At 34.0% G+C, this 13425-nt stretch overlaps 1 long non-coding RNA gene across 1 annotated transcript; it reads right to left on the bottom strand.

Moving 5' to 3' along the window:
• Positions 1 to 4386: 4386 nt before the first annotated feature.
• On the bottom strand, positions 4387 to 11568 carry LOC139510545 (uncharacterized). Its single transcript, XR_011661908.1, has 3 exons — positions 11502 to 11568; positions 5527 to 5573; positions 4387 to 5058 (listed from the first exon to the last, which is right to left on the bottom strand). It is a non-coding gene; the product is annotated as an uncharacterized lncRNA (long non-coding RNA).
• Positions 11569 to 13425: the final 1857 nt, after the last annotated feature.

Genomic DNA, 13425 nt, shown 5'->3' with positions numbered 1-13425 from the left:
GGCATTTACTTTCTTAAAATGGTAGGTCAAATTGAATGAAACTTTGATGGTATGGTCCCTCCCATGTACTTATGTGGTATATGCCATTAACTTTTGGTAATGGTCTCTGTTGCCATAGGAACCAATCAAAATGTTAAAAATTTCAAAAGTTTCAAAATGCTCAAAAAGTAATGAAACTTAATAGGATTGTTGACTGTCAAGTCTGCATGAGACTTTTGAAGTTGGAATTTCAAAAATGGTTACCGTTGCCATGGAAACTGGAAAAATGTCAAATATTTTCGAAATGCCCCAAACTTAATGAAACTTAATATTATTGTAAACTGGCATGTATAGATAAGACTTTTGACTTTGAAAATTTCAAAATGGCTACTGTTGCCATGGAAACAGCAAAAATGTCATGTTTTTAAAAATGATCTAAATGTACTGAAAATTTACAGAAAAATGTATAACTATGCAAATATGTGCATTCACTGTTAAAAGTTTTTGAAATGGCTGCCGCTTAGTGGCAATGGGGGGAAGGGTGACATCCGCTATTGCTTGCAATAGCAATTCTAGTTATGTCACCCGATCGACAATGTCGGGTGACATATTGCTTTTCCTCTGTTTCTTTGTTATGGCACCCTCAACGGAGTTGGGGTGACATATTGTTATTCTACGTTTCTTTTTTTTCTTTTTATTATTATTATTTTTATTCTTCCACACATTTTGTCCATGCTATTTCTCGGAATTGGTCAAACCCATGTTGATGGAACTATACCATATTATGAACCGCCATGTGAAGTTGTGCAAGAGACATTGGAATGGTAAAAAATGGCTGCCGTTACCATGGAAACAGAACAAATGTGAAAAAATCCAGTTTTTTGTTTTGGTAAACTATTTGGATACTATTTAACTCAGAATCATTATATTTTAATACAATGTAGGTGCCCACTATATACAGGTGTTGGATGATTTTGGCACTCATTGGAACTACTATGTTGCCATGGAAACTACTCCAAAAAATTCAAAAATCTCAAAATGTTCCAATCTTTATGAAACTTCACAGTAACGATGAGCAACATTGGAAGATGTGGAATTTGGCGTTGGAACTTCCAAAATCGCTGTTGTTACCATGGAAACAATGCAAAAAGGTCAAAACTTTGAATTTTAACAGAACATTCTAGGACATCAATGTATAATTTATTCTAGAGACATTAAATGGTATATGATTGTATATGATTATGGAGGGAAAAAATGCAGCGGGGGTTTGACTTTGGAATATTCAAAATGGCCGCCGTTACCATGGAAACAGCAAAAATACAAAAAACTTCAAAATGCTTCAAATTTATTGAAACTTATAACAAATGTTCCTCAGCTAATATAGACTTGACTTTTGAGTTTGGAATTTCCAAAATGGCCGCCGTTACCATGGAAACAGCAAAGATACAAAAAACTTCAAAATGCTTCAAATTTATTGAAACTTATAACAAATGTTGCTCAGCTAATGTAGACTTGACTTTTGAGTTTGGAATTTCCAAAATGGCCGCCGTTACCAAAGCTACCGCTCACCTGGCAATAGGGGAAGGGTGCCATCCGCTATTGCTTGCAATGGCAAATCTAGTTATGGCACCCTAAACGGAGTTTGGGTGACATATTGTTATTCTACGTTTCTTTTTGTTTTTTTTATTATTTTTCTTCCACACATTTTTGTCCAGTCTGGAACTCTCATATGAATGGCCACAAGAAGATGGAACTATACCATATTGTTAACCACCAAATGAAGATTTGCTTTTTGGGGGTGGCACTTTCAAGATGGCTTCCGTTACCATGGAAACGGAACAAATGTGAAAAAATCCAGTTTTTTGTTTTGGTGAACTTTTTGGATATTTTTTAACTCAGAAGCATTATATTTTAATACAATGTAGGTGCCCACTATATACAGGTGTTGGATGATTTTGATGATCATTGGAACTACTATGTTGCCATGGAAACTACACCAAAAATTTCAAAAATCTCAAAATGCTCCAAACTTAATGAAACTTCACAGTAACGATGAGCAACATTGGAAGATGTGGAATTTGGCGTTGGAATTTCCAAAATCGCTGTTGTTACCATGGAAACATTGCAAAAAGGTCAAAACTTTGAATTTTCACAGAACATTCTAGAACATCAATGTTTAATTTATTCTAGAGACATTAAATGGTATATGATTGTGGAGGGAAAAAATTGCAGTGGGGGTTTGACTTTGGAATATTCAAAATGGCCGCCGTTACCATGGAAACAGCAAAAATATGAAAAACTTCAAAATGCTTCAAATTTATTGAAACTTATAACAAATGTTGCTCAGATAATGTAGACTTGACTTTTGAGTTTGGAATTTCCAAAATGGCCACCGTAACCATGGCTACCGCTCACCTGGCAATAGGGGAAGGGTGCCATCCGCTATTGCTTGCAATGGCAAATCTAGTTATGGCACCCTCAACGGAGTTGGGGTGACGTATTGTTATTCTACGTTTCTTTTTTTTCTTATTATTATTTTTCTTGCAACACATTTTGTCCAGGCGATTTCTCCAAATCTAAAGTACCAAAGTTGATAAAACTTTACTATATTAAGGACCCCCACGTGCAGAGTTGCAGGAAACATGGAATGGTTCAAGATGGCTACCGTTTCCATGGAAACAGAACAAATGTGAAAAAATCCAGTTTTTTGTTTTGGTGAACTGTTTGGATATGCTTTATCTCAGAATCATTATATTTTAATACAATGTAGGTGCCCACTATATACAGGTGTTGGATGATTTTGGTGATCATTGGAACTACTATGTTGCCATGGAAACTACACCAAAAATTTCGAAATTCTCAAAATGCTCCAAACTTCAGGAAACTTCACAGTAACGATGAGCAACATTGGAAGATGTGGAATTTGGCGTTGGAATTTCCAAAATATCTGTTGTTACCTTGGAAACAATGCAAAAAGGTCAAAACTTTGAATTTTCACAGAACATTCCAGAACATCAATGTTAAATTTATTCTAGAGACATTAAATGGTATATGTTTATGGAGGGAAAAAATTGCAGCATGGGTTTGACTTTGGAATATTCAAAATGGCCGCCGTTACCATGGAAACAGCAAACATATGAAAAACTTCAAAATGCTTCAAATTTAAGGAAACTTATAACAAATGTTGCCTAGCTTATGTAGACTTGACATTTGAGTTTGGAATTTTCAAAATGGCCGCCGTTACCATGGAAACAGCAAAATTATCCAAAATTTCAAAATGCTTCAAACTTAATGAAACTTTGCAAAAATGTTACTAGACATCTGTAGATGCACTATTTGACTTTGGAATTTTAAAAATGGCTGCCGCTCACCTGGCAATTGGGGAAGGGTGCCATCCGTTATTGCTAGCAATTACAAATCTAGTTATTATGTCACCCGATCGACAATGTCGGGTGACATATTGCTTTTCCTCTGTTTCTTTACTATTATTATTCTTATTCTTCCAATGATTTTGTCCGGCAGTTTTCTTGGAGACAATGGAACCAATCTTAATGATAGTTGACTATAATGAGGAACACAAAATTCCGGGTTGCAGTAGGTCATAAGACCATTAAAAATGGCTGCCGTTACCATGGAAACGGAACACATATGAAAAATTCAATTTTTGGGTTTTGGTGAATAATTTGAAGATGCTTAAACTCAGAATCATTAAATTTTGATACAATGTAGGTGCCGGCCATATACCGGTTTTGGATGATTTTGGCAATCATTGGAACTACTATGTTGTCATGGAAACTACACCAAAAATTTCCAAAATATCAAAATGCTCCAAATTTTTTGAAACTTTAGCATAACGATGAGCAACTTTGGTAGATGTGGAATTTGGCGTTAGAATTTCGAAAATGTCTTGTGTTACCATGGAAACAAGGCAAAATGGTCAAAACGCTTTAAAAACCTTAAAAAGTGGCATTTACTTCCTTAAAATGGTAGGTCAAATCCATTGAAACTCTTATGGTATGTTCCCTCCCATGTACCAATGTGGTATCTGCCATTAGAAATTTGGAATGGTCTGTGTTACCATAGAAACCAGCCGAAATGTCCAAAATTTCAAAAATTTCAAAATGCTCAAAAAGTATTGATACTTAGTATGATTGTTGACTGTCAAGTCTGCATGAGACTTTTGGTGTTGGAATTTCCAAATGGCCACCGTTGCCATGGAAACTGCAGAAATGTTAAATATTTTCAAAATGCTACAAACTTAATGAAACTTAATATTATTGTCAACTGGCATGTATAGATGAGACTTTTGACTTTGGTATTTTCAAAATGGCTGCGGTTGCCATGGAAACAACACAAATGTGAAAAAATCTAAATATAAAGAAATACACTTTCAAAGGAAATTTTTATTTCTTATTTCCCATTAATATTAAAATGATAACCCACAAAAATTTACAATTTTAAAATGTAGTCGAAGATGTACATTTTAAAAAATTATCTACAAATCAACAGTTATTTCTGCAGGTTCTTGTATCATTCAACTTGACTTCTTGCCTGTCCTGTATTATTTCGTTTTCATCAATTTGTTATACTTAGGAACATGGTTCTTTTGGTTTTTGTTCAATTTGATCATATTCATTTTGTTCCTTTGGAAGCTGTTTACTTTGTTCTGTTACTGGTCAAACATATCTTTAAAAGAAAAAGCTGCTACCTCTTTATGCAATGCAGCTATTTGTTCAGTCAGTTTCTTTTTTTTACCTTTTTGTTCACGTAATTGGATCTGCAGTGTTGTAATTTCTGATTTAAGACTGTTCAGATTTTCTATAGCATAATGTACACGTAGATCCCTCTGTTTGGTTTGTTTGGTTTGCTGTAATTTGTAAGTTTCCTGTTTTGATTTCTGGAAAATTTCTTTTTTTAATCCATACTTCTAATGCGATGGTGCTTTCTAGACGTCATGCTTTAGTCAAGATAATTTGGCAACAAGCTTTCAAGACATCATGCTTTAGTCAAGGTAATTTGGCAACAACTTGCGTACTTGACATTGCAGTGGTAAACTGGTATTCACATTGTGTGGATCACCTGAAAATATACAAAATAGTAGATTTATAAGGAGCTTGGGGAAAAAAAAAGTCATATGCAATAGATAGTCACAATGAAAGTGTGCATTTGTTATTTTCAAAACAGTGTACATGGTGTAACCATAGCACTATATTAGTCCTTTTTGGAAATTACTGGTAGTGTTGTGTTAGGGAACAGTTACAAATGTTTGTTTTATATGAAATGACACATTCTTTCACTAAAGGTTGGTGGTTTCCTCAAGGTACTCCAACTTCCACTGCCTCTAAAATGATCGTCATATTATTGCTGAAATATTTCTACAAGTAACATTCATCCCCTATGCATTTAATCAATCTGCAGACAAATGACAGATTTCTGCAAACAATTGTAACACAGGTTTCTGGTGTATTACATGTACTTTTGATTTTGTTTTTAGAGCTCTCCTTAAACAACACTTTATCCTAAGGTGGAGTATGTAAATTTAAATACCATGTTTATCAGCCATTTGTAGTTCTCAATTTAATATCTGCAAGTACCTGAAAGAAATTAAAAGGCTTATGTTAATTAAAAATGATTAAAGTTATGTGTTCATGTTTTTTATAATTATAATGGTATTTGTTATCACACATTTAACAAGAATAATCTGCATGAAATTTGTGTGCGGTAGGTAATTATTAAATACATGCAAGTGACAGTGTTCTTCTCCCTAGGATTTTTGGATAGCACCAGGGTAACGCATGTACACAGAATCGCAGTGTGTTTAACTATATTTCTAGTTATACTGTAGTTTGTATGTCTTTTGTTTTGTTTTAATACTGTGGTACTGTGTTGTGTACACATTAAGTCAGAAGATTATTTGTAAAAAAGAATTAAATCAAAAACGAAGTCTCTCAATTGTTCTGTCTAGAAATTTGTGTGCGGTAGGTAATTGTTAAATACATGCAAGTGACAGTGTTCTTCTCCCTAGGATTTTTGGATAGCACCAGGGTAATGCATGTACACAGAATCGCAGTGTGTTTAACTATATTTCTAGTTATACTGTAGTTTGTATGTCTTTTGTTTTGTTTTAATACTGTGGTACTGTGTTGTGTACACATTAAGTCAGAAGATTATTTGTAAAAAAGAATTAAATCAAAAACGAAGTCTCTCAATTGTTCTGTCTAAATGACAGGAAGAAGATATAAAATGATTTCAACATGTCATAGATGTTAAGTTTGAAGGTACAGTCATGCATTTGTTTTTAAATAGATTAGTTGTAAATAAACTTGAATATTCTACATGATCTAATTGAGTCATGTGATATGTACAGATGTCCATCCTCTTTCAATTGCTTGTTGACCGACTATTGTTTTCAACCCGACTATCATGCATTAACTACTTTATATTTTGACCTCATTTTCATCAATCATGTGAAATTGATATCATAGTTTTATTAAGGCTTTATATTTAGAACTACATGTATCAACATAATATCGATGGTTAGTAAACAAGGCCAGACATTTCAGCGTGTGCACTCTTGTTGACAACTTGTATCATGTGTATATATATTATAAATATAATGACATTCAGTAACTACAATGAACTTATTAATAAGTGAAACCTGACTTAACTGACCAAAAACTGTTACCACAGACATCTATATGTCTTGCATTTTTCTAATTTCCATAATGCAAATGTTCAAATTAAAATAGCAAAACTTTCACATGTAAGTTTCAAGTCCATGAAGTCAATAAACCATGACTGAAGGTACATGGCTAAACAATCTCCATGGAAATGAGATGTGAAAATGGTAAAACAACTGCATACCAATTGCAAATATATCATTCACTTATCATAAGCAGTTCCCTTCAAACAAACCTAAACACAAACTAGTACATGTACATGTAAACTAAGCAAAATTTAAACCAATACTAAGAGGTGGGGTCAAATAATCTCCCATGGGCCATGGTAATGAGATATATGCAAATGCCAGCAAATACAACTGCATACCAAATATCATGAATATCATTGACCTACAACTAGCTATAGTGGTTTCACATAAACCAACCTAGTCAGAAACTAATACATGTAAATGAAAACTAAGCAAAAGTTTCAAAGTCAATAGACCATGACATTGACTGAGGGAGTGGGGCCTTATAATCACCATGGAAATGTGATATGCCAATGCTTATACAAGTTACAACTGCATACTAAATATCATTAACTTACCACTAGTTGTTCCCCATAAACTGACCTACATTTGTAATCACAAACTTATACATGAAAACTAAGCCAAAGTGTCAAAGTCAATACACCATAACTGAGGGGGTGTGGCCAAATAATCTCCATGAAAATGAGATAAATGCCAATGCTTATATAACTGCATACAAATTATTACTAACTTTATACCACTAGTGGTTCCCCTTAAAATGACCTTATCACAATTATTAAACTAATACATGTACATGAAAACTAAGGAAAAGTTTCAGTCAATAGACCATAACTGAGAAGGCTGTGCCAAATAATCTCCATGGTTATGAGATATGCCAATGCTAAATTAATACAACTGCATACCTAATATATCTTTGACTTACCACTAGCGGTTTACCATAAACTAGACTAATTACAAATTAATACATTGTTGATGCCGCCGCCGGAAACAGCATACATGTATCTTTGTCTTGCTTTTTGACTCTATCAAGCGAGACAAAAACCTTCACACCCAAAGATGGGGACTGTTCGGTTTAGACAGGTCAAACTGGATGTAATATTTATTACAATGTACTTAGTTTGAGCATGTTTCCAGTAAAATTTTGTGTGCAGAATTTTATATGACTACAGTCCCACTATTAAATGAAGGTCATGTTTGAGTATGGTGCAGCACTAATTTACAACAGATTCAGTAAGGACATTTCAATTTGAATTTTGATGACAATAGATATACATTTGTAGGAAGATGTGGTGTGAGTGCCAATGAGACAACTCTCCATCCAAATAACAATTTAAAAAAGTAAACCATTATAGGTCAATGTACGGCCTTCAATACGGAGCCTTGGCTCACACCGAACAACAAGCCACATGTATAAAGGGCCCCAAAATTACTAGTGTAAAACTATTCAAATATTTTGAATTTATGACATCTATAAATTATAATGATTCGATTCTGGTGCATAAGGGCAGGCCTTGGCCAAGGCTGACATGGTTGAGATACTTTGAAACCCATTACTCTGTTACTTTTTTGGCGGTACCTTGAATGACTGAATAAAACCGTTATAAAAATAGTGTCAATAAGTGTGTACATCCAACATGGCGACCATGTCACATGGTATATGCGTTTTCCTTGGTCACCATGTTTGATGTTTTTTATATATCATTTTTAAAGGGGCACTAGCTGTCAAATTCATTGTAACCGATTTGACTCAAATTCTCATATTTGGTTTATAACAATGTAAAACATTTATCCAAACTATCAAGAGTCTAAAATAAACAGTTTACAGAGCATGGGGTAGATAATATATAGGTTCGTTTCGTGTGTATTTTAGTCCAGACGCCATCTAATTAACTATCGATTTGACCTCAGATGACCATATAAGCGATGTAAACAAAAATAAAGATACGAATAGATTAAACCAACACGTGCAATTGCATTTTTATAGGTCTGTTCGATTTTATTTTATAGATTAAAAATAGATGTTTCTCATTGTTTTTAACCATATAAGAATGATTTTATGTGCATCGAATTAGTAATCAAATGATTTACCGTAGTTTCACTTTCATTGTTTACATTCTTTTTCTTTAAATAACCAGTACACGTACAATGCATGCGTTGTCAATCTCTAGCTAGGGGTTAACGTGAAGTTCACATGAATACCGGTTAGAATGATGATGACGTTTTCACTTGCAAGTGAATCAGTCAAAAATTATGTTTAATCGCTTATTTCAACGAAATTAAAGGAAATTGATTCCTAAAAGCCAATTATTATTTCATTATTCCAATTTGATTAATGATTGATCTAAAAAAAATCATACTTTATTTTTTTATATATATCGTAGCTAGTGCCCCTTTAAGTTATAAAATCTTTATAATATACTATTATTTAATAATCAATGTTTTAAAGTCACTAATACATGTAATATGTGCTTTTATTTAAAATTCAAGTGTTATTGGTCATTACAACTGTTATTCAGATAATAAGGTTGTTATTTAGTGAGGGTGGTAAAGGGGGGGTGCTTGCACGAAAAAAACGTGAAATAAGACATAATTTCATGTTGAACGTGAAATAATTTCTGTAATGAACGTTGCACGAAAAATAAATACTTTTATTTGAACCTTTTGTGACTGAGTCACTGTCTTCTTGTATATATTAACTCTTTGTTTAACTTGATATTCCTGATTTAGTATACACATTTATGATATAATTGGTTTACGGCTTTTAAAAAAGTATTTCATGATAATCCCTGCCAAGTGTTTGAATTTTATTTGAAAAATACCAAGCACGCAAAATAAGACTTTGAAAATCATGATGCACGTAAAATTAAATAGGCAGAACACGTTGAACGAGGCACCCGTCTTACACGACTGAACGTCAAATAAAAAAGTAAAAACATGTTGAACGTGAAATAAAAAACGGCGATCACGTTGCACGAAAATAACCCTTTACCACTCTCTTTAGTCATTTGAATTACCCCTTTTTTGGACAGTTGTTTAAATACATTGAAATATTCAGTAGTGAAAAGGGGTGGAGTTACTATAGCTGTGACAAAATTTATAAGCCTTAATTGGCTCAGGCTAGCCTACAGGGACCCTAGTCAAAATAATTATTACGTCTTGAAAGGCTATTATAATTATTTTTTTTGACGCCTTACTTCGACGCGCATCAAAGAAAAAAATTATAATAGCCTTTCAAGACGCCATAATTATTTGGACTACAGGGACCCATAGTCCGCACTAGTCCAAATAATTATGACGTCTGGCAAGGCTATTTTATTATTTTTCTGGGAGGCGTCGTAGGAAGGCGTCCCAGAAAAAAAATAAAATAGCCTTGCCAGACATCATAATTATTTGGACTATGTCCGCACATCCCACTTTATTATGAGTAAACCACATTCAATGTGTGTGTATACAAATAAAAAGGGGGAAGGAATTTTGAATTTATGACATGCATGAATACTATAATACACCTTATCACTAATCCCGGCTGACCCGGCCACTTGAACTTTTGACGTCAACAACAATCACTTTTCCATTGTGGCGTCAGATATTTTGTTTTAAGACGTCAAAATTTTACGGGAACCTGTGTGATTTAGTTATTTGGACTATGTCCGCACATCCCACTTTATTATGAGTAAACCACATTCAATGCGTGTGTATACAAATAAAGAGGGGGAAGGAATTTTGAATTTATCACATGCATGAATAATATAAATTATACACCTTATAATTCCGGCTGACCCGGCCGCTTGAACTTTTGACGTCAACAACATGTCAACAATCACTTTTCCATTGTGGCGTCAGATCTTTTGTTTTATGACGTCAAAATTTTACGGGAACCTGTGTGATTTCCAGCAATGGTGTACAAATAGCGATAAGGTGTATGTACATGTATATTATATTATTTATATATATAAACCCAAATTTTCAATCAGGAACATATATATCAGGAACATATATATTAACGTTAGATATACTGTTCCCAGTTTCAATGGACAAATTATATGATTGTCCATGACGTAATAACTTCGACACGTTCAACTTTAATTCTAATGTGGACAGTTGTTCAAATATACAGTGATTGAAAAGGGATGAAGTGTATGCAGATTTATTTAACAAAATGTCTCTGCGTTGGCTACAGGCATGACAGGCAATAAACTGGTCCGCCGTTCTAACTATAGCTTCGCACCGAAGGAACGGGTTGGAGCTATTGTCACATCGGCATTAATTGGATGAATCTTACAAATTCAACGATTCGCTAATAAAATTGGCCAATTAAAGTGATAGGAAATAGACCTCAAATGTTAATACTGCGATGCCGCAAAATATATGTTAATTCCCCCCATGGTAGTAGCGCAGATAAATGACCAACGAGCGTATTAACATGTTCTTGACAAACTGAGCCGGTATCTTTTATTCCCTTAAGAACTCAGTAGGGTAATAAATGTGCTAATTTTTCTTTGATTTGCTATCAGTATAGCACATAATTAAACATAGCCCATGATGTACTAGTCTCGTCGAATTAATAAATCCCGTTGTCAGAATTCTGACCACGGGATTTAGGCCATACCTGTTGTCAGTGTAGCGATAAGTGAACACAACAGGGGTCCAGTTTAGACAGGCAACAGACGTCCGGTACCTCCCCCCTTTTTATGTGTAAACCACATCGAGAAGCTCAGCTGAACATTTACAACGCCCATTTACTTTTAGCACAGTTCTGCATCCGAGTAAAAATGGTAGATGTTGTTTAATTTAGCAATTATGGTGAACTTACTACAATACATGATAATTTGCTTTGGATTCCCCGGGCAGGACGCCAACTGAACATGCGCGGTATCAGGTTCGTTCGCCCCCATTACACTTTCGTACCCTACACTTTCGTACCCTACACTTTCGCATCCATAAATTTTTACTAAAATTCCAGTTGAATTATAAGTTATCTTTTTATATGTATAAAACAAGATAAAACATATTTTACTGAAGAAAAAAAATGGGCAGTTATTACATGTATTAGCCTATATGAAACGTTTTTTTTTTGTTTTGTTTTTTTTATCAATTTGCTGATTAATAATCATTTAAAAATGTTAATCATATTTTCAATGCTATTTAATTGGTGAATCATTGGTATTTATACACAGCTAAAAAAATAATTTGGTATTATTGTTGGGTGTTTGAAAATCATGATTAATCGTTGTGTTTAACTCGCTTTTGAGGGTTGTATGAGTAAAACATTGAAGATTGACTTACCAAAACATGATAAACATTTAATCATAACAAAACAAGAATGTGTCCATAGTACGCGGATGCCCAACTCGCACTATCACTTTCTATGTTTAGTGGACCGTGAAAACTCTAATTTGGCATTTAAATTAGAAAGATCATATCATAGGGAACACGTATACTAAGTTTCAAGTTGATTGGACTTCAAATTCACCAAAAACTACCTTGACCAAAAACTATAACCTGAAGCGGGACAAACGGACGGAGAACCAACGAACGGACGCACAGACCAGAAAACATAATGCCCCTCTACTATCGTAGGTGGGGCATAAAATGCGTTGCGAGAAGTACAAACACAACATTTATACGTCACATCACAAATATTTCCGACATTATATGGTTTCGGAGGAGTTGCAGCTCAATAAAATCGGTCTCTTCATTTACTAGTACAGATGTTAATACATGTATAGCTAGTCCTATAATATATGAATTCGGGGGCATTTTTTTCTATTTCTATTTTTTTTTACTGATTTTGCTATTTGTCTGTTTTTTAATATGAATGTGCCACTCGAGCATTAAAAAAAAATAAAAAATGAAAATATCAGAATGAAAACAATAAATTGTGAATATATATAAGGCGAAAGCATATTTTATAGGACTATTATGTAGCATGATTTCGAATCCCGGCGAGGGAAGAACAAACACAAATTTAAGAAAGCAAATTTTCAAATCTAACATTGTAAGGTTGGTGTTTAGAAGAATCTTATATATCTTATATATATATAAACCGCCCACCATTATACTTTCTTTACCATAACAAATCTCCAGCACTTTCAGTTGATCTTTTTTCCAGGGCAACATTGTCAATATTTTATTGTCCTGAACATGCATGAAATATTCGTTACTACAGGATGAATAAATAGGCACCCTATTTTTTCCTTGGTTAACCTTATCTGAAGCACTCCTTTTCCATGTTTTCAGTCGATCATTATTCCACTACCGAAATGTCCCTTTGTTCATGTCCTGAATATGCATCAAATTATCCGCCACTGGACGTAAATCAAACGATTAATCAAACGACAAATAAAACAATTTAGTAGCTTTTATCTGTATAACACACATCAAAATAAAGGCATCTACTTCGCTGTACGGATTGACTAAATGTAAGCAGACATATGCGGTTAGAATGGGGATTTTATTTTACAAATAGTTAAAACCTTCTTACCGTTTTCAATTAGCAGTTAATCCCTTATATCAGTGAGGCCGAACCTTTGTTTCCTGTCTCTTGTTTGTGCTTTCAATTTGTTCTCGATCTGAACATGCATGAAGTAATTTTAAAACGGGAGGTCTAAGTACGCAGCCACTTGCAATTAGGACGATCATTTCTTTGTTGGAAATGAAACGTCACTAACTTTCCCAATTAGCAGTTAAAACCTTGTCTCAGGGAGGACTAACTCTGTTTGGCTGTACTGATGCCT

Source organism: Mytilus edulis, chromosome 2 (assembly GCF_963676685.1).
Source record: "Mytilus edulis chromosome 2, xbMytEdul2.2, whole genome shotgun sequence".
NCBI lineage: Eukaryota > Metazoa > Mollusca > Bivalvia > Mytilida > Mytilidae > Mytilus > Mytilus edulis.
This window is presented reverse-complemented; position numbering and strand designations above follow the sequence as displayed.